This window comes from Cervus elaphus, chromosome 22 (assembly GCF_910594005.1).
Source record: "Cervus elaphus chromosome 22, mCerEla1.1, whole genome shotgun sequence".
In the NCBI taxonomy this organism is placed as follows: domain Eukaryota; kingdom Metazoa; phylum Chordata; class Mammalia; order Artiodactyla; family Cervidae; genus Cervus; species Cervus elaphus.
In genome coordinates this window covers 19,037,641-19,060,995 of record NC_057836.1, presented here as the reverse complement: position 1 = coordinate 19,060,995, position 23,355 = coordinate 19,037,641, and the positions used below count along the sequence as shown (strand labels likewise).

General features: G+C 36.7%; 1 long non-coding RNA gene and 2 pseudogenes across 1 annotated transcript; 2 read left to right on the top strand and 1 right to left on the bottom strand.

Moving 5' to 3' along the window:
* Window positions 1–23,005, bottom strand: part of LOC122680769 — a 29,210-nt pseudogene extending 6,205 nt beyond the window's left edge.
* Window positions 1–23,355, top strand: part of LOC122679945 — a 101,325-nt pseudogene that overhangs the window by 43,073 nt on the left and 34,897 nt on the right.
* Window positions 17,718–23,005, top strand: LOC122680770. Its single transcript, XR_006336780.1, has 3 exons — window positions 17,718–18,195; window positions 19,130–19,253; window positions 22,872–23,005. It is a non-coding gene; the product is annotated as an uncharacterized LOC122680770 (long non-coding RNA).

Genomic DNA, 23,355 nt, shown 5'->3' with positions numbered 1-23,355 from the left:
AATTCTGTGAATCCTTGTAGGTGTCTGAGATACGAGAACACTCTGGGAACAGACAGCTGCGTAGATCTGTCTCTCTCCTCTTGAGTCCCCCTTTTTCTCCTCCTACTCATCTCTATCTCCCTCCTCCCTTTTCTCCTGTTCATGTAACTCTGTGAACCTCTCTGGGTGTCCCTAACGGGGGAGAATCTTTTCGCCATTAACCTAGAAGTTTAATTATCAGAGCTGTATAGTTGGAGAAGTCCTGAGACTACAGGAAGAATAAAACTGAAATCCAGAGGCAGGAAACTTAAGCCCAAAACCTGAGAACACCAGAAAACTCCTGACTACATGGAACTTTAAGTGATAAGTGACCGTCCAAAAGCCTCCATACCTACACTGAAACCAACCACCACCCAAGAGCCAATAAGTTTTAGAGCAAGACATACCACGCAAATTCTCCAGCAACACAGGAACATAGCCCTGAATGTCAACATACAGGCTACCCAAGGTCACACCTAACACATAGACCCAACTCAAAACTCATTACTGGGCACTCCATTGCTCTCCAAAGAGAAGAAATCAAGTTCCACGCACCAGTACACTGACGCAAGCTTCCCTAACCAGGAAACCTTGACAAGCCAAACGTCCAACCCCACCCACTGGGTAAATCCTCCACAATAAAAAGGAACCACAGACCTCCAGAATACAGAAAGTCCACTCCAGACACAGCAATCTAAACAAGATGAAAAGGCAAAGAAATACCCAACAGGTAAAGGAACAAGAAAAATGCCCACCAAGTCAAACAAAAGAGGAGGAGATAGGGAATCTACCTGAAAAAGAATTTAGAATAATGATAATAAAAATGATCCAAAATCTTGAAAACAAAATGGAGTTACAGATAAATAGCTTGGAAACAAAGATTGAAAAGATACAAGAATTGTTTAATAAAGACCTAGAAGAAATAAAAAAGAGTCAATTAAAAATGAATAATGCAATGAATGAGATCAAAAACACTTTGGAGGGAACCAAGAGTAGAATAACGGAGGCAGAAGATAGGATAAGTGAGATAGAAGATAAAATGGTGGAAATAAATGAAGCAGAGAGGAAAAAAGAAAAAAGGATCAAAAGAAATGAGGACAACCTCAGGGACCTCTGGGACAATGTGAAACGCCCCAACATTCGAATCATAGGAGTTCCAGAAGAAGAAGACAAAAAGAAAGGCCATGAGAAAATACTCGAGGAGATAATAGCTGAAAACTTCCCTAAAATGGGGAAGGAAATAGCCACCCAAGTCCAAGAAACCCAGAGAGTTCCAAACAGGATAAACCCAAGGCGAAACACCCCAAGACACATATTAATCAAACTAACAAAGATCAAACACAAAGAACAAATATTAAAAGCAGCAAGGGAAAAACAACAAATAACACACAAAGGGATTCCCATAAGGATAACAGCTGATCTATCAATAGAAACCCTCCAGGCCAGAAGGGAATGGCAGGACGTCCTGAAAGTAATGAAAGAGAATAACCTACAACCTAGATTACTGTATCCAGCAAGGATCTCATTCAGATATGAAGGAGAACTCAAAAGCTTTACAGATAAGCAAAAGCTGAGAGAATTCAGCACTACCAAACCAGCTCTTCAACAAATGCTAAAGGATCTTCTCTAGACAGGAAATGCAGAAAGGTTGTATAAACGTGAACCCAAAACAACAAAGTAAATGGCAACGGGACCACACCTATCAATAATTACCTTAAATGTAAATGGGTTGAATGCCCCAACCAAAAGACAAAGATTGGCTGAATGGATACAAAAACAAGACCCCTATATATGCTGTCTACAAGAGACCCACCTCAAAACAAGAGACACATACAGACTGAAAGTGAAGGGCTGGAAAAAAATATTTCATGCAAACGGAGACCAAAAGAAAGCAGGAGTCGCAATACTCATATCAGATAAAATAGACTTTCAAATAAAAGCTGTGAAAAGAGACAAAGAAGGACACTACATAATGATCAAAGGATCAATCCAAGAAGAAGATATAACAATTATAAATATATATGCACCCAACATAGGAGCACCGCAATATGTACGGCAAACACTAACGAGTATGAAAGAGGAAATTAATAGTAACACAATAATAGTGGGAGACTTTAATACCCCACTCACAACTATGGATAGATCAACTACACAGAAAATTAACAAGGAAACACAAACTTTAAATGACACAATGGACCAGCTAGACCTAATTGATATCTATAGGACATTTCACCCCAAAACAATCAACTTCACCTTTTTCTCAAGTGCACACGGAACCTTCTCCAGAATAGATCACATCCTGGGCCATAAATCTGGTCTTGGAAAATTCAAAAAAATTGAAATCATTCCAGTCATCTTTTCTGACCACAGTGCAGTAAGATTAGATCTCAATTACAGGAAAAAAATTGTTAAAAATTCAAACACATGGAGGCTAAATAACACACTTCTGAATAACCAACAAATCATAGAAGAAATCAAAAAAGAAATCAAAATATGTATAGAAATGAATGAAAATGAAAACACAACAACCCAAAACCTATGGGACACTGTAAAAGCAGTGCTAAGGGGAAAGTTCATAGCATTACAGGCTTACATCAAGAAACAAGAAAAAAGCCAAATAAATAACCTAACTCTACACCTAAAGCAATTAGAGAAGGAAGAAATGAAGAACCCCAGGGTTAGCAGAAGGAAAGAAATCTTAAAAATCAGGGCAGAAATAAATGCAAAAGAAACTAAAGAGACCATAGCAAAAATCAACAAAGCTAAAAGCTGGTTTTTTGAAAAAATAAACAAAATTGACAAACCATTAGCAAGACTCATTAAGAAGCAAAGAGAGAAGAACCAAATTAACAAAATTAGAAATGAAAATGGAGAGATCACAACAGACAACACTGAAATACAAAGGATCATAAGAGACTACTACCAGCAGCTCTATGCCAATAAAATGGACAACTTGGATGAAATGGACAAATTCTTAGAAAAGTATAACTTTCCAAAACTGAACCAGGAAGAAATAGAAGATCTTAACAGACCCATCACAGGCAAGGAAATCGAAAGTGTAATCAAAAATCTTCCAGCAAACAAAAGCCCAGGACCAGATGGCTTCACAGCTGAATTCTACCAAAAATTTAGAGAAGAGCTAACACCTACCTTACTCAAACTCTTCCAGAAAATTGCAGAAGAAGGTAAACTTCCAAACTCATTCTATGAGGCCACCATCACCCTAATTCCAAAACCAGACAAAGATGCCACAAAAAAAGAAAACTACAGGCCAATATCACTGATGAACATAGATGCAAAAATCCTTAACAAAATTCTAGCAAACAGAATCCAACAACATATTAAAAAAATCATACACCACGACCAAGTGGGCTTTATCCCAGGAATGCAAGGATTCTTCAATATCCGCAAATCAATCAACGTAATACACCACATTAACAAATTGAAAGATAAAAACCATATGATTATCTCAATAGATGCAGAGAAAGCCTTTGACAAAATTCAACACTCATTTATGATTAAAACTCTCCAAAAAGCAGGAATAGAAGGAACATACCTCAACATTATAAAAGCCATATATGACAAACCCACAGCAAGCATCACCCTCAATGGTGAAAAATTGAAAGCATTCCCCCTGAAATCAGGAACAAGACAAGGGTGCCCACTGTCACCACTACTGTTCAACATAGTGTTGGAAGTTCTGGCCACAGCAATCAGAGCAGAAAAAGAAGTAAAAGGAATCCAGATAGGAAAAGAAGAAGTGAAACTCTCACTGTTTGCAGATGACATGATCCTCTACATAGAAAACCCTAAAGACTCTACCAGAAAATTACTAGAACTAATCAATGAATATAGTAAAGTTGCAGGATATAAAATTAACACACAGAAATCCCTTGCATTCCTATATACTAACAATGAGAAAACAGAAAGAGAAATTAAGGAAACAATACCATTCACCATTGCAACAAAAAGAATAAAATACTTAGGAGTATATCTACCTAAAGAAACAAAAGACCTATACATAGAAAACTATAAAACACTGATGAAAGAAATCAAAGAGGACACAAACAGATGGAGAAACATACCGTGTTCATGGATTGGAAGAATCAATATTGTCAAAATGGCTATTCTACCCAAAGCAATCTATAGATTCAATGCAATCCCTATCAAGCTACCAACGGTATTTTTCACAGAACTAGACCAAAGAATTTCACAATTTGTATGGAAATACAAAAAACCTCGAATAGCCAAAGTAATCTTGAGAAAGAAGAATGGAACTGGAGGAATCAACCTGCCTGACTTCAGACTCTACTACAAAGCCACAGTCATCAAGACAGTATGGTACTGGCACAAAGACAGAAATATAGATCAATGGAACAGAATAGAAAGCCCAGAGATAAATCCACGAACCTATGGACACCTTATCTTTGACAAAGGAGGCAAGGATATACAATGGAAAAAAGACAACCTCTTTAACAAGTGGTGCTGGGAAAACTGGTCAACCACTTGTAAAAGAATGAAACTAGAACACTTTCTAACACCATACACAAAAATAAACTCAAAATGGATTAAAGATCTAAATGTAAGACCAGAAACTATAAAACTCCTAGAGGAGAACATAGGCAAAACACTCTCTGACATAAATCACAGCAAGATCCTCTATGACCCACCTCCCAGAATATTGGAAATAAAAGCAAAACTAAACAAATGGGATCTAATGAAACTTAAAAGCTTTTGCACTACAAAGGAAACTATAAGTAAGGTGAAAAGACAGCCGTCAGATTGGGAGAAAATAATAGCAAATGAAGAAACAGACAAAGGATTAATCTCAAAAATATACAAGCAACTCCTGAAGCTCAATTCCAGAAAAATAAATGACCCAATCAAAAAATGGGCCAAAGAACTAAACAGACATTTCTCCAAAGAAGACATACAGATGGCTAACAAACACATGAAAAGGTGCTCAACATCACTCATTATTAGAGAAATGCAAATCAAAACCACAATGAGGTACCATTACACGCCAGTCAGGATGGCTGCTATCCAAAAGACTACAAGCAATAAATGCTGGAGAGGGTGTGGAGAAAAGGGAACCCTCTTACACTGTTGGTGGGAATGCAAACTAGTACAGCCACTATGGAAAACAGTGTGGAGATTCCTTAAAAAACTGGAAATAGAACTGCCATATGACCCAGCAATCCCACTTTTGGGCATACACACTGAGGAAACCAGATCTGAAAGAGACACGTGCACCCCAATGTTCATTGCAGCACTGTTTATAATAGCCAGGACATGGAAGCAACCTAGATGCCCATCAGCAGATGAATGGATAAGGAAGCTGTGGTACATATACACCATGGAATATTACTCAGCTGTCAAAAAGAATTCATTTGAATCAGTCCTAATGAGATGGATGAAACTGGAGCCCATTATACAGAGTGAAGTAAGCCAGAAAGATAAAGAACATTACAGCATACTAACACATATATATGGAATTTAGAAAGATGGTAATGATAACCCTATATGCAAAACAGAAAAAGAGACACAGAAATACAGAACAGACTTTTGAACTCTGTGGGAGAATGTGAGGGTGGGATGTTTCAAAAGAACAGCATGTATACTATCTATGGTGAAACAGATCACCAGCCCAGGTGGGATGCATGAGACAAGTGCTCGGGCCTGGTGCACTGGGAAGACCCAGAGGAGTCGGGTGAAGAGGGAGGTGGGAGGGGGGATCGGGATGGGGAAAAAAAAAAAAAAAAAAAAAAAACAAAAAAAAAAAAAAAAAAAAAAAAAAAAAAAAAAAAAAAAAAAAAAAAAAAAAAAAATACATGTAGTTATTAATTAGGAAAAAAAAGTACAATACAGAGCACCTGTAAAGTCTAAAATTAATTAGAGCTATTGTTTTCAATTTAGAGGTATTTCACTTGAAAATGTGTCTAGAAGGCTGAGTAAACACACATTGAGCATATTACTTGAAAGTGTAACGAACATACTATTTAAAAATAACTTAATCCCCTGTTTCCAGACTTTTCAAATATATCCTATAGAATGTAAGCATTGACTGTTAGCATATAAAAACTAGCATATAAAAACATGCAGATACATTAAGAGACTTAAGGAAAACTTGACAGGGTACAAAATGACTAGAATTAAATATTGATAAGAATTTCCTCTATAATTTTGTGTATGTGCACAATACTAAAAGTTAGTAAGCCTTGCTCAATAAACCAGAACACTCTCTTTAAAAGAGTGAGACACTGGGGTCCCACCAACTGGGGAGGCAGGAGGACCCGCACTCCCACTTCACAAAGTCTTCCAGGACGCACCTGCCCACAGGCACCTGGCATGTTCTCGACCCCTGTGATGCCCAAGAGGGAGATCAACTCCACCCAGAGAGCAAAAAGAAGGAGCCCAAGAGATGAGGTTGTCAGCTCACCTGCTCCTGCAAAAGTGGAAATCAGAGTGGAAGCCAAAAACAGGCAGCAGGAAAGGATAAATCTTCAGACCAAAAAAAAAAAAAAACACAAAAGGGGGAAAAGGAGCACAAGGGAAAAAGGCTAACCAAAAGACAAGATTTACCTGCAGAAAACAGAGAAACTATGAGCGAGGAGAACCCAGCCTCTGACGAAGCAGGAGAGAAAAGAAGCCAAATCTGATACAAATCACATGCCCGGCTTTAGTGGTCCCTGTCAGCCTTCTTGTACAATACAGGGCAATATGTTTAGCAACTCTTTTGTAAATGCAAAATTGTGAGTAGCTCTGGAAACATTTTTAAGAAGGAGGAAATTCAACCTTATTCCGTTTTCTAAGTGCTAACTGCTTTTCTTTAAGAGGCGAAATCATGTATTGGTTGTTTTGGGTTTGGTTTTTTGTTTGTTTTTGTTTTGTTTTTTTGGTACAACCAGAAAATAGTGGGATATTGAATATAGATGCTTTGATTGTCTTGGGTGTCAGCGGAACATTGCATAGATGGGGCAGATTTTACATCCTCCAATACAAAGCGCACTAAATGGCAATTTGGAGTCAGTTGTGTGTTTAACATGTCTTGGACATGTTGAATTACTTTTATTCCCATGTTGGTTTTGGTGAAATTGTTTCTCAAAGAAAAACCACGCCTTGATCTCTTCTCTCCCTGTCAGAATTTTGTGCACTCTATAGCATCTTTGTTCAGGTAGTCCAGTTTTCCTAGTAACTTTCTTAATCTGCTATGAAAGATTAATATCATATACACTACTAATGAATTTTCAAATTGTGAATCCATGGGACATGTGATATAACAGTGTATGAACACTTGAAGGCATTCATACTTAACATACTGCTAAGAAAAGTTTTCCTCCAGATTTTAAACTGGAGAGTAACTGGGATAATTGTTCAGAAAAGAATCACAATTACATTTTTTTTCGATTTTTGGTACAAATGTTAAGAATTATACACAAATTTAAGCTTCCGTATACCAGTCAATCCTAAAGGAAATCAACCCTGAATATTATTCATTGGAAGGACTGGTACTGAAGCTGAAGCTCCAATACTTTGGCCACCTGATGCAAGGAGCTGAAGAGATGCTGATGCTGGGAAAGACTGAAGGCAGGAGAAGAGGATGACAGAGGATGAGATGGTTGGATGGCATCACTGACTCAATGGACATGAGTTTGAGCAAGCTCTGGGAGATAGTAAAGGACAGGGAAGGTTGGCAGGCTACAGTCCACGGGGTCACAAAGAGTCAGACATGACTCATCGACTGAACAACACAAAATACTGATCCTCAAAACAATCAGTACAATTTCAATTATGAAAGAAAAAAAAAGTAAAACACTGTCCATCAACAGGTGAATGGATAAACAAAATGTGCTTTATCCATATACTGGAATGTTATTCAGCCTTTAAAAGGAATGAAATTCTGATACCTGCTACAGCACAGACGTACCTTGGAAACATGCTAAACAAAAGAAGCCAATGCAATAAAATAAGCCAGATACAAAAGGAAATAAGGGAAAATTCAGAGACATTAAGAATAGACTAGTAGTCACCAAGGGCTGTGGGGCGGGGTTATGGGGATTTACTGTTTAATGAGTGTGGAGTTTCTGTTTGGGGTGATGAAAAATGTTCTGGAGATGAACATCGGTCACAGTTGCACAACGATGTGAATATACTTAATTCCACTTAATTGTATACTTTATTTTTTTTTTAATTTTTTTATTAGTTGGAGGCTAATTACTTCACAACATTTCAGTGGAATTGTATACTTTAAAATTGTCAAAATAGTAAGTTGTATGTTATTCATGCTTTACCACAACTTTTTAAGTTAAAAAAAAAAAAAAAGACTGAGAAGTATCCTAACCTACCTACCAAAGCTATGCTTTGAGGTGAAGTTCATAATGGTTGCTTTATCTGGTTATGAAGAAAGGGTAACAAACACGCACACATTACCAGACTACAAAGACCTCAAGTAAAACAACTCTCCTGCTTCCAGCCATTTAGTTCTATCTTATAACATACCATTTTAGGTTTCCTCAAAAGGGAAAAACTCAATTCAACAAATCATAATTAACTTTGTGATACATGTTTTACTGAATTTCACACCCTGGGAGACAGAAAGAAAAAAACAAAAGTTATTTCGACTCTAGGCTTTATTTTCAAGTGTCAAGGGGAATTAAAGTGGAAAGAAGAAAAATTAAAATGAAGTGATTCCTCCTATGTTAAAAAACAATTTCACATGGATTTTTCTCACTTAATACTTGTAACGATTCCAGAAAAAAATTTCTCCACTTGGTACATGAGGAAACTGAGAGTCAAAGAGGTTAAGAAACTTGCTGAAGCTCTCATAGCTAGTAAGCAATTTAGTAAAAAGAAACTCCTTCTCGATGAAAGAAATGAAGCTCTTTTCATTACCTGAATCTACTTTACATTATGGGGAAAAGTGACCATGTTATCATAGTGTTTGTAGTCACAGAAGGAAAACTTGGAGATAATTAGATGGCTTCCCTAGTCAGAGGGTAAAGCGTCTGCCCACAATGGGGGAGACCTGGGTTCGATCCCTGGGTCGGGAAGATCCCCTGGAGAAGGATTGGCAACCCACTCCAATACTCTTGCCTGGAAAATCCCATGGATGGAGAAGCCTGGTAGGCTACAGTCCATGGGATGGCAAAGAGTCGGACACAACTGAGTGACTTCACTTTCACTTTCAAACCCTAAATATAAGAAAAGCCAATATTGACACTTCAGGGAGAAGATAGGGACAATCCCAAAGCCATAAACTCTAACAGGGATGATGGTTCAAGTTGAACAAGAGATTATTAAAGCAATAAAGTCTGAAGATATAATCTCAAAATATGATAATGAGAAAGACAGATGTTATGTGGTGAGGAGCATCAGGATATATTATAAAGAAACCAAAGTATTTCCCAGGGAACTCTTTAGTAAACATATATTTTAAAATAACACACCAACAACTACAAGAAACAAAAGTTAACAATCAAACATCTATATGGAAAAAAAAATTACAACAAAAATCAAGAATTTGAACATATCTAAAGATCTAAAGATAAATTCAAAGAGCAAGAAGAGCAAAAAAGAGTAGTTGCCACAAGGTAAACAGAACACTGAGGAAATAACAGAGCAATTCAACTCCATTTTTTTTTTAATTTTCTCAAAAATAAAATAAATCTTGAAATGCAAGACACAAAAAAGAGATAATAAGTGAATATCTCAGCATATAATTTTCATGTAAATAAATTTTTAACGATAGCAAAAAACAATAAGTGAACACCTCAATATTTAAATCCCAAGGGCCATAAAATATACATCCCAGATTCAAATTCAAATAATATTTTAAACATGTACAGAAAAGAAAAGGAACCAGAAGGCAAACAACTGGAAAAGAGATTTCATTTTTCAGCATGCATAAGATGGGATTCTGAAAGCTGTCAAACACAGTGTTTTTGTAAGACTTTAAAAGGTGGATCGGTATGGAGTTTAAAATCTGGCTCTGGAAAGTAAGTTTGGCTCTGTCAGATTTGTAGCCTTGGACTTGCTCATTAACTCTTCTGAATTTTATTCACTCAATGAAATGGAGAGGTTGAATTCTACTTCGTAGGATATGCTGTGATGATTAAGAATAATAAAATAGAATTGAATACCTATCACATAGCAGGTGCTCAACACACGGTAGTTTCTATTTTTATTATTTTCATTATAAGCTTTGCTATCTATAACTGATCTAAGAGGTGCACTGTAGTTATATATCTTACTGAAAGATAACTATTTAACAGTGTAAGAGGGACACTTCTGATAGCCTTGGAGCCTCTAGCATAGAGCAAAGTAATTCCCTAGCAGTATTCTCCACCACTGGAATGTCAGAAAACTTTGGTTTTCATAGATCTTTATCTTTTGGTAGCTGTTTAGACCTAAGTAGTGCTAGCGGTAAAGAATCTGCCTGCCAGTGCAAGAGATCCAAAAGATGCAGGTTCGATCCCTGGGTTGGGAAGATCCCCTGGAGGAGGGCATGGCAACCCACTCCAGTATTCTTCCCCGAAGAATTCGATGGATAGTGGAGCCTGGTGGGCTACGGTCCCTAGGGTCGCAAAGAGTAGGACATGACTGAAGCAACTTATCACGTCAATACTAGGAAAAGCAAGCATTTATCTTAAAATAATGTATAAATATTGCCATGAGAGTAAAAGAATAACAACACTAGTACAACAAAGTCAACAGACTAGATATAAGTCAAGTTGGTTTTACAGGATCTTACAAAAGCTGAGGGCAAGAAAAAGAATCAGACTGGAGAACCAAGCAAAATTCCACAGGAAAGTCAGAAGTAAGACTTATCTGTAGTTGCTATGCAATCTCTCAGGGATATTTTACCGAGAGCATAGAATATCCTTTCCAGGACTGATTTGAATCAAGGGTCCTTAAAAGGAAATAAATCAGTTTTGGAAATGCAGACAGTCTGACTCTGTTCAGCTTACTCAATGGTAGATCAAGATTTACAGTGAGTAGAGAAAGAATGGAAAGATGAAATCCTTTAACACTCATCCATTCCTCCAGGGGACCTCGGAGAAACAGAACCATCCCCACCTCCCAGCTATCCTGGGCTGCAGCCATCATTATCACACTGCAATTACGGTAGCTGCCTCTCTGCAGTTCTCCGAGGCACCGTCTTGTATTATGATTCACTACTCTGTTTATCAGTGTTTGCTCAACAGTATTTCAAGTTGTCTGCTCACTTCTGCTATTGATTTCACTCAGCCTAAGAACTCGGAGGCAGTTGTATCAGAATGAGAATAGGAGTTGCTGCAAAAAGGTCCAGAAAGCAAGGTTATTATTACTAGGTGCCATAAAAGCATGACTCAACAGGTCTAAAGAATACACCCCAGTGCATTCTGTCACCTAGTTTATGGGAGGATAAAGGAAAAGTAAGTCACAGAAGTGGACTGATTTGAAGTTAGAGTTTATGCAGAATTTGAAAGGAATGGGTATTCTTTTGACAGACAACACGAAACCAGATGCTTTAGTCTTCTCTTAAAATAGGAAGTTACAGACTTTATAGACCATATGTTCTTTCCAACTGCTTTAGAGTAATTCATTGCCTCTCAGAATTTCCCCCAAGAGATGTTTATTATAGTTGAATTCTTAATAAACTCTTCTCTGTGATTCTACCCCAAAAAGATGTAAAACAATTCAAAACACAAAACTCAGCATGAAATTAGCACAAAACCTAAGGAGGATTCCTTATTTTCTTTGCATATGTAATTTAAGTTGACAAGTTAGAAACTGATTGGTTTTTGTACCAGGTAACAACCTCAAGATGTCAACTCCTTGTGTTACTTTGAGATGTTTCAAGATTCATAAAGAACTCGCTTCTTGACAGTTGAGCAGGCAGGAAGGATCTGAGAGGTCAGTAGGAAGTGGAGCCCAGCAGTTCAACTCTGCAAGGAGTATAAAATCACACACACACACACACACTTTCCTTCTTTCTCAACTTTCTGGAACTGCTTCTTCCTCATGCCCTCCGCACAACCCCAACTGATTCCTAGCCTAGACCTTACTTAATTCTAATGAATGAAGACAAAACATTATGAAGAGGGCATTAAGTCCCCAAGCTACCTCTCTTTCCCTCCATCCCAGGTTCCACCAGCTCTCACTGGTGAGAGAGAGCTGGTGAAACATGTAAAGTGAGTAAAGTGCCTCTTTACTGTTAGACTGAAATGTGTCTGGATCTAATGTTTTCTTTTATCATATTTGTGAAAGTGAAGTGAGTGAAAGTCGCTCAGTCATGTCTGACTCTTTGCGACCCCATGGACTATACAGTCCTTGGAGTTCTCCATGCTAGAATACTGGATTGGGTGGCCTTTCCCTTCTCCAGGGGATCTTCCCAACCCAGGGATCGAACCCAGGTCTCCTGCATTGCAGGCGGATTCTTTACCAGCCGAGTCACAGTGGAAGCCCTGTATTTATGGTCTAATTCCTCCCAGTAATACCATCCTGCCACCTCCAATACACACACACACACACACACACACACACACATGCATACATACCAACTGGAGTATCTAGGTATATAACTGAGGGTTGTTGGGGGAGGGAAAGGAAAGAACATTCCTTTTGCTCCTCAAAAGAGGATACACAATACATTTGAACAGCATTCTCCAACAAAACTGCCTATATTTATTAAACATTTGCATTTACCATTTCCTTCTTATCTTCAAACATAAGGAGATCTGCGTCATTGGCTAAGCAGAATTCCAGGCTAGAATTCCAGCTTTTTTTTCCACTGAAAAGTAATAACAGTTGTCACCATACCGCATCCAGGGGTCTGGGCAGGGAGGATGGTCAGCATAAGTGGAGAACTTGGAGCCTGGAAAGGAAGAGGACTTGGGTCACATCTTTATGGATCACTTTGTCTTGGCAATGAAATGGGGGATAAACTGTCTTCCCTGCCCTCTACCTTTCAGATTAAGGTTTAGAGAAATGTACAACAATGCACGGTCTCAAACTAAATACCTCACAATGTCCAACTCTATTACTACTACTGAACATTCTGTTAAGCAAGGATGTGAAGGAGCAGGGAAGGAAATAGACATAAGCTGGCTGAGGACTGGGAAGAGAGTCCCTTGCTTGTGCTAGACATCAGTATGCACGTGTGACATATACACAACAGGTAATGTAACAGTGTATTTGCACAAATATTTCACTGTTTTATATAGACTCAGAGCATACATTGTGTAATAGCATAATGCACATTGCTTAAATCAGGTAGAATCTTTCAGAATATGCAACCACAGTCTGACACTCCATAATAGTGCAGAAGAAAAGGACAGAAACTAGAAAGAACAAACTTATCTAAAATGAAAGGCTGTTTGGGATTTTTTTTTTTAAATCACAAATGTGGTAAAAATTCACTGGAAATTGGATAAAAGACATACTTCATCAAAAAGAATTCATTCTAGATATTTTTTTAAAAAAAGATTTTCTGACAGAGAAGGATATCAGCTGCTAAAGCAAAGTCATGCCATTCTCCTCACTGAGCTCTTTTATATACAGACACTCTCATTCCTTTAGAATGGTTGTGCTATAGATCCGTGAAAATGAAAGAGAACTGAATAAGCTTTCATGATAATTCAATGCAAATTCAAAATTCTATTGATTTTCTACTTCTACAAGACATATTTGTATAAACCCTCCATAAACACAATCTCACAATCTCAAGTGTGAACCATTATATCAAGTGAGCATACATGTGGATACATAATTAAAGAGTAGATTATATATCTATTCCAGATTTGAAGTTAAAAAGTGGGGAAAGTAGTCAACCTTTAGACAACCTTTCTGTAGGAAGGCCTGGCATGGGAACAACATAGGGTTCTGGAGATCGAGCTATAAAGTCAACACCTTATAATTTGTGCTTTTTCCATACAACTGTGACGATATCCAGACTGAAGGAAAAATTCCTGACTTGCCTACGAATCTCCTTCTGTCAAAAGTAGGACTTGGATATGACGTAGAGGTCCTAGAACTTAACCCTTAGAATCCAAATTAATAAAATCTGTCTAACCTGTCACTTGGGGCTTCCCTAGTGGCTCAGTTAAGAATCTATCTGAAATGCAGGAGACCTGGGTTCAATCCCTGGATTTGGAAGATCCCCTGGAGAAGGGAATGGTTATCCACTCTAGTATTCTTGCCTGGGAAATCCCATGGACAGAGGAGCCTGGCAGGCTATAGCCCACAGGGTCTCAGAAAGAGTCAGACACAACTTAGTGATAAAACAACAACAGCAGTAGCCTGTCACTAACAACCATGCTCAGAAAACAAAAACCTAAGTTAGAACTCTGGATTGTGAGACAAAAACTGAATCTCTGGATCATCATATATAAGGACCTACAAGTAAATCTAGAAAAGTTCATTTTAGAAAATGGGAAAGCTCACTAAATGGGAAAAATTAGAATATGCTTAATTAAATTACAATATATCTCATATGAAAAGTTAAACAATATTAAAATTATAATTTGATTTTCCTGCTAAATATGGTAGTAGGTAGGTAAATGTAGATAGGAAATATCAAACCAAAAAGCAATACACAAAATTATAAGCATATTGTGATCAGAACCATTGCCAGCCTTATTTAAAAGATTAAATACTTAACACAAATGCATGTACTCAAAAACTAGAAGACTATGCCTGGGAGATACTGTTGTGTATGTTGGTGATTTATTTTGCTGGGACTATTTTTCAAGTTTTCTGTAAAGTTATATTGCTTTTATAGTCAAACTTCGGTTTAAGGTGGCACTTACCCTGGTACAGAATCCACTGCAACAGCAGCATACTCGCTAGAATGGTGGACAGAAGCCCCAAAGCTATCGCCACGTGGTAAGAGCGAGGGGATCTTGAAGAAGAAGCTGGAAGAATAGAATCCAAAAAAATATCCTGAGTCAGAATAAAAGTCGAAGGAGAAAAAGTCAGGGAAGGATAGCTGGGATCTTGAAACAATTTGACCTGGTTGGAACTGCGATCCAGGACTTAAAGTTTCTTTTCCCAGATCTGTCAGGGCCATGCTCTGAAGCTGAGGGTGGCCACCGTTAACTTCATCAAGGAACATATTTTACTTATCCAGTGAAAGATACTTTTTGTTTTGAAATTGTGGCTTGCATAGTCTCATGCTTTAGTGGTGAGAATATAATTTGGAACAACTTCTTTGGATGGCAGTTTGGCTGTGTCCCAAAATCACAAAGGCATTAATTAACTCTTTGACTCAGCAATTTCTCTTCAAGAAATTTTTCCTGCAGACATTCACACATGTATAAAATGTCATATTTTTAAGGCCACTCATAGCAACAATATTTGTAGGGGGAAAAGACTAAATTCAACCTGTCTATCAATAAAAGATGAGTCAAACACATTCTGATGTAGCCATAAAGTCAATATGCAATTTCTAGCAAAAAAACAAAGACAAGCTTTTTTCACAGATATGGAGTGATTTTTCAAGGACTATAGACAAGGGAAACAGTTAATAAAACTGTTGTTGTGAAACAGTGTATGCTAATAGGCATTTCTGAAAATAGACACATGCATCTGATAAGGTTGCTTGCCTTGGGGAGGGGAAACAGGTCAAAGGGGACAGAGATAGCAGGAAGACTTTCTATTTTCTTCTGTACATTTTGAATTTTGAACCATATGATGTATTATTTATTCAAATTGAAATAAATAAAACTTAAATGAAAATAAAATAACTGACACCTCACAAGTGCTTTGGAACCTGTCATAATTGGAAGAGTGATCAGTTTAGGTTGATAATTTGTTTAAGGATGGGACATTACTTCATATTAATTATGTTGTATACAATGTATACCAAGATGGCATCTTTTTCACTTGGAAAATAACAGATTTTTCACCCCCATTTTTTATTTTAAAATGGTAGTAATCTCATAGTCTGATAGTGTAGGACTGATAGTGTGAAAGGCAAAAATCTATAAAGTAAGGCATTTCAGTTCTAGTTTTGACTCCTTTATTTGATAAACTTTAATTTGGAAATTGAGAAATTAATTCTGCTTATTTGGACCTCACTTTAAAATTTAAATTTTAGGTAAATGATATTGTAGATGAAGGTATCTATGACATATTTTGAACTTCTTAAAGAAATTCATAGTGAAGATAACTTAAAATGAGAGAGCTCTGTATGATAACTATTTCGACTGATAAATCCAAAAGCATTTGATTTTTTAGTGACATAAAAATACATTTGCACTATAGAAGAATATTTAATGAAATAAATGTTGATTTTAGATATTACACTAAGTATAAAAAAAGTATCGAAACATAATTGCATAAATTGTGTATGGGCAACCACAATTCAGTTTAAAAAATTAACTGAAATTTAATATTTTTAATATACTTTATATTAAAAGACTCAGTGAAGTACTTGTAGTAAAGTCAGTACAAAAAAGCAAAAATATGTCAAAATAGTAATAGTGATTGTAAAATATTAGTGATTTTATTTTATTATATCTACTCTCATTGTTTTTCTAATTCCTGTAATGAGCATGTAATGCTTTTTGTATTTCTCCTGGAGAAGGAAATGGCAACCCACTCCAGTATTCTTGCCTGGAGAATCTTATGGACAGAGGAGCCTGGCGGGCTACAGTCTGTGCGGTCGCAAGAGTCGGACATGACTTAGCAACCAAATCACCACCAATACTTTTCTAAAGAGATTTTTAATATTGTCTTAATACTCTTAACCTATTTTTCCATTCCTAAGCAGAGCACCCCAGAAAGCTGGTGTAGGAATAAACATACTGGCAATAAATAAGAATGTGCAGTGTCCACTGGATACAAATAAAAAACCACTTGCCTGGAAATCAAAATAATTTTAGTCAAGTTTCAACTTATCACAAATTGTGTGATCATGTACATAAACTTTAAAATGCACATTCTTTTTGATTTAACATTTCTATTCCTTAAAAATTAGCACAGCCATAACCCCAAAGAAGGAAAAATAAGTACAAATAAAATGTTAAATGCTCCATAATTTAATGTAATAGAAATAAATCTAAATGTCTAAGTATAGTGAAATGATTTAGCAAATTATAGCAGTGATTTCAAGGGACAATACTAAAACTTGTAATATTAAGACTATGAGGTAAAAAAGAAAAAACTTATGGAACTACACTAAAGAACGCACTTCATAGGAATTTGCTCCCTAACATATAAAATCAAATTAATTTTGGCACTTACACAGTTATCTGCCTGTCTCAGAAAGTGTTTTCTCGGGATTCTATGTAAGAATGGTTTGTTTCATCTTCAAATTCCCAGAGAGTCACAGGGTCTAGTAACTGAAATGCTCTTAATACCTTCTTCCTACACTTGTCACCATTCTGGTGCAACACTGGGAGTGTGGGAAGGACCTAGTTATATGAATTGTCAGGGGACGTTCAACTTTAAGGAATCCAGTATGTTGCACTTTTCTTCCTTTGTGTGTCATTTCTCAAGGATTCTCTGTTCCTTATCAGTCCCTATTCCGGAAATGAGTAGAGCTGCATGTAGTTCTCAGGACTGAGATCATGGGAAAGGGTACCTGCTTGGATTCCTTTCAGTAGCTCCCTTCAATGACTCTTTTCAGCATCAGCGACCTTGTATGTATTAGACTATCCATTTTGTTGCAATTGATGGGATTTCATCCTTTGTAATGGCTGAGCAATCATTTTACTAAAGATATATAAGCCTGCATTTCTGCTAATAAAATACCCTTGTTCCACTAGAGACTTGGGTCCCCGTGTCATTCTTTCTTTCTCTCTCTCCCTCTGGCTAATTCTCTGGAGCGTAGAAACCTGCCAAGCTCACTTTCCTGCCCAGGCTTTCAAGACCTCTTCGAGAGGACGCCCTGTGCCTCCGTGAGCAGTACAAGCCTTGTATTAGGGCTTTATTGGTTCTCTGTGTAACCCAAGGAATACTAGCCTCTTTCTCTCTTTTGCTTTCTTTTTTTTTTTTAATTTTTTTCATTTATTTTTATTAGTTGGAGACGAATTACTTTACAATACTGTAGTGGTTTTTATCATCGACTCCGGACCACCAGGTTCCAGTCCATTAAAGGACCGCAACAAGTGGCGCCCGAACGAGGACCTGGTACACGTGGCATTTCGGACGGTGTGACTCAGGACCTATTGAGGTCGGGACCTATTGAGGTCGGTAAGTACTAAGAAATGGGTCAAATGGCTGGAAAGCCCCATCATTTCTCTACTTTACTTCACCATTGGTTTAAATTTCAGGGACGTTTGGTTTCACATCAGCAAATAGAGGCTTATCTCCAAATGGTGGGAAACTATCTTGACTAATAATCATAGTCATCTTATTCTTGCTGATTGCTTTTTATATCTGTAATTATATAATAATTTTTATACCTAAATGGCTTAAGCATTTAAGTTACAAATGATTACTCATGCTCCTGCAGTTTCCACTGCCTCCTCTAGCCATTACTCAGGGCCCCTAGATCAGAGACCCTCTACATAAAGATGAGGAGAATATATTGCCTCAACAATTTAAGGCCTATGCCCCTTCCCAGCAGGAAGAGGTTACAAAATGTTTTCTCAACCCCTTTCCCTGACAACTGTATTCTCCTAAAAGCATGAGGAAATGAAAGACTGGAAGCTTAAGCAGACAGTCCAGGGCCCTATAAAGAGGAAACAAACATTCTCCCTCATGCTTTCCTTAAGCCTTGTGCAACAATGTATCTTGCCAGAAAACTGGCCTTTCTTTAGGTCCAGAACTAATGATCACACAGCACAATGTCTTACTCGTGGAAATGCTTTTCTTAGGCTCTATGTTAATGATTATAATTGTAACAAATCTTGCCTAAGAACTTGTATATCAAGACTTGTACCCCTGATTGCACAGCAACAATATATCTTGCCCAGAGACATTATCTGGAACCTGTTCTCCCTGGTTAATCTTGTGCCAAAGTTATCTCTGGATGAATGTCTTGAGAAAGGGCCTAATAGAACTCTTACAACATTGAGGTATTCTTTTTACCTATTCTAAACAACTAATTGAAAATATATGTAAAGTTCCATTTAAACTAATGAGAAAAATACTCTTTCTACCCCCTTTTTGATATCTATGACAGAAGCTTTCTCTGTTCTTTGAGGCAATAGAAGCTCAAATGCTATGCCCTCCTTTATTGCATGAATAATTGAAAGAAGTTACCCTTGAAGCCTGGGATCAAATTACTCCTCAAGGAGAACATACAGGTACTTATACTAAGATATTACAAGGACCTAATGAAACCTATGCTGATTTTCTAGCTAGACTAGAAACTGCTATTTCCCATATTGTGATTGGAAAGGAAGCCAATATACAACTAGGAAAACTGCTTCCATATGAGAATGCAAATCAAGAATGTTAAAGTGCTATCACTCCAATATGTGAGACTGGGACTGTTATTGATTATTTGAAGGTTTGACAATCTGGGATCTAAGACATAGAAAATGCAAATGTTAGCTGAAACAATGGCTGCAGCTTTTATAAAAAGAGAAATGAAAGATATTTTACACGTGGGGATAAGACCCATATAAGAGATTGCCCTAAGAAATATACAGAAAAAACTAAAAATAATAAAAGGTTTCCAAAACTTTGCCCTCGCTGCCATAAAGAGATGCATTGGGCTAAAGGTTGCCAATCTAAATAGGATGTTGAAAGAAAACTTATTTCAGGAAACTTCAAACAGGGGACTCCTCGGGTCCCCTTCAACAAAAATCAGGGACAAACTCCATCTTTCCCCTCAAATCTTCAACATCCAGCAGTACTGCCATCGATATATCAGCCCTAAATGATTTTCTCTTTTTCCCTCAAACAATCCCTTCTAAAATACCTACCGGACTTTTTGGACCCTTACCTCCACAAACTTTCGGCCTTTTACTTGCTCAATCTAGTTTGACTTCTAAAGGAATTACTGTTCACCCTGGAGTAATTGATTCATATTATAAAGGAAAAATTCAAATTATGATGTCATCTCAGATTATATAGCAATTCAAAAAGGGGGACAAAATTGCTCAATTACTTCTTTTACCTTATACTGCTATTAACTCCTCTCATGATATACAGACAGATGGATCAAGTAATACAAATCAAAAACAATCCTTATGGACATCATTGGTATCTGAATATACCCAAACAAATATAAATATCAAAATAAATGATAAAAGATTTTCTGGTCTCTTTGATACTGGATCTGACATCACTATTATTTCCAAACACTTATGGCCCAAATCTTGGCCTATACAGAAAATTTCTTGCCAAATTACAGGAGTTCCTCAAACCAAAATACAAGAAGTTTATCAAAGTATTCAAATTTATCCTTATGAGGCACCAGAAGGCCAGCCTGCTACATTACAACCTTCTGTGATACATACACCCCTTAATCTAATAAAAAGGGATTTACTTATGCAATGACAAACTCAGATATACATTCCACATTTTTCCTAGGGGCCACTGCTCATTTAACAAACAAAACAATTATTAAAATAATTTGAAAGAATGACAAGCCTATTTGGACAGAGCAATGGCCCCTTACAAAAGAAAAATTACAGGCTGCTAAAGAACTTATAGATACACAATTAGAATTAAAACATATTGAGAAATCTTGCTCTCCTTGGAATGCTCCTATTTTTGTTATAAAAAAGAAATATAACAAATGGCGTCTCTTACCAGACCTTAGAAAAGTTAATGCATCTATGAAACCTATGGGTACATTTCAACCAGAGATCCCATCACCTACCACTATTCCTCAAGACTGACACATTATTATTATTGATTTACAAGACTGCTTTTTTAATATACCTCTACACCCTTTAGACTGAGAAAAATTCGCTTTCTCCCTCCCTTTTCCTAATCACATCGGGCCTCATAAACGATATTAATAGACTGTACTGCCTCAAAAAAATGATAAATTCTCTCACCATGTGTCAGTACTATGTAACTAAAACCCTTGAGCCTATGAGAAAACAATTTCCTGACTTTCTTGTTATTCATTATATAGATGATATATTGTTTTCAGCTCCATCTGTTTTAAAAACTCAACACACGTTTGATATAGCTCAACAATGTTTAAACAACTTTGGATTAATCATTGCCCCTGAAAAAAATCTAAACCTCTATACCTTACCATTACTTAGGGTTTATTATTAATAAACAACACATTACTTCTCAACTAACACAGATTCATACTGATAAATTATCAACCTTGAATGATTTTCAAAAACTTTTAGGCGATATAAGTTAGATTAGGCCCTCTTTGGGCATTGCTAATTATCAACTAATTAATCTATTTAATACTTTGAAAGGAGATCCTAATCTAAATAGCCCTCAATCACTTTCTCAAGAGGTACAAGAGAAACTCTATTTAGTGCAAAACAAACTACAAAGACATTTTCTTACCCTCATTAGAGTAGATTTACCTTAAAAGTTATTTGTACTGGCCTCTCTTCATTCTCCCATGAGACTTCTTGCCCAACAAGAACACCCAATAAAATGGATCTATACCCATTTTAGAGAAATAAAGTCACTTATGTCCTACCTTGATTTAATTATTCTAATCATTATCAATAGAAGAAATAGTACTAAACTCTAATTGGCTCCCATCCCCATAAAAATGTAATACCTATTAATAAATCTCAATTTGAGAATACATTGCAAACTTCTACTGATTTCCAAATAGCTTTTCTAGAATATTTTGGGAAATTTTCATTTCATTATCCCTCTAACAAGCTATGAAGTTTCTTCAAAAATACTGAATTTATTATTTCCCACATCATCAGCCCACAGCCTATAACTCAAGCTAAAGTTTTCTACATAGATGAGACTAAAAATGCCAAAGGCTCATTCTGGTCTTTTCAAAGAGGATAAAGTCTTTTACACTAAATTCCATTCTGCTCAACAAAACAAATTATATACCCTTATTCAAGTTATTTGCCTACATCCCTACCCCATTAATATAGTCTCTGATTCCTCATATTCAGTTTTTGTATTAAAAAATATAGAAACTTCCACCATAAACTCCAATCAACCTATTATTCAACAACTTTTTTTTCGAACTTCAATCCATTATTAAAAACCACATTTCTCCCGTTTATATTACACATAATCGAGCACATTCCTGTCTTCCAGGTCCTATGACTCATGGTAATGAACAGGCTGATAAACTTGTTTCCTTTGCTACTCCGGAAAAACAGCATGCTCTGTTACACAACAATGCTGGCTCTCTACACCATACCCATACCGCCAGGCTAAAAAAAAAAAAAAAAAATTATTAATAATTGCTCTACTTGTAGACCCCTACATCTTCAACCCATTACACAAGGTATTAATCCTCAGAGATTATAACCTAATAAATTATGACAAATAGATATAACTCATTGCCCTGAACTTTCTCCTTCTTCTCCTATACTTCTGTATCAACACAAATTCTTCTTTTATCTGGGTCACACCTCTTGGCGGTGAAGCTACACAACACGTTATAACTCACCTATTAGCTTGTTTTGCTATAATAAAAATTCCTAGTTCTATAAAAACAGACAATGGCCTTGCCTATACTTCAAGTTATTTCAAACAATTTTTACAATCATTTTCTATTAAACATGTTACAGGTATTCCTTTTAACCCACAAGCACAATATATAATCAAACAAGCACATCACACACTGAAACTACAAATAAAAAAAAATTATTTTAAAAAAGGAGGAATACACAGGAACACTACTATCTTCCTTATCTAAAACAGACTTTACTAGATTTCAAAATAAGCTATTCTCTAAACCTATAACTATTGTTAATACAGCTTTATTTGTTTTAAATTTTTTAAACTTACCACAGGGAGATTTCTTGACAAGAGCAGAAAACCATTTCAAGAAACTGAAAGACTCTTCTTTTTTGCTGTCCATTTGGTACCAAGACGGGTTAACTAATCAATGGAAATCTGGGAAACTAATCCTACAGGGAAAGGTGTAAGCTTGTATTTCTCCAGATGGATCCAACGAACTCACATGGCTTCCTCTTCGGAAGATTCAACCTAAGGGGGCCCCCAGCATTCCAACTAGAGACGAAACAGCAAAAACCCCAGGAGGAAGAAATTCCAATACAAGCCATGGCGACTCTAAAGATCTCCAGAAAGCACCACCCTCGACGGCATCAATCTTATGATCTCCCCTCTTGGGGACAGATAAAAACCCTTACTAATCAAGCTGAATATCTGGTTTCTCAACAGGCAGGCAATGCCTCGGAATCCAGAAAATATTTTTGTTGCTATGCTTGCTTTGCTTGCTTTTCCTTCCCCTGCTCAAGCTGAATTAATGAATCA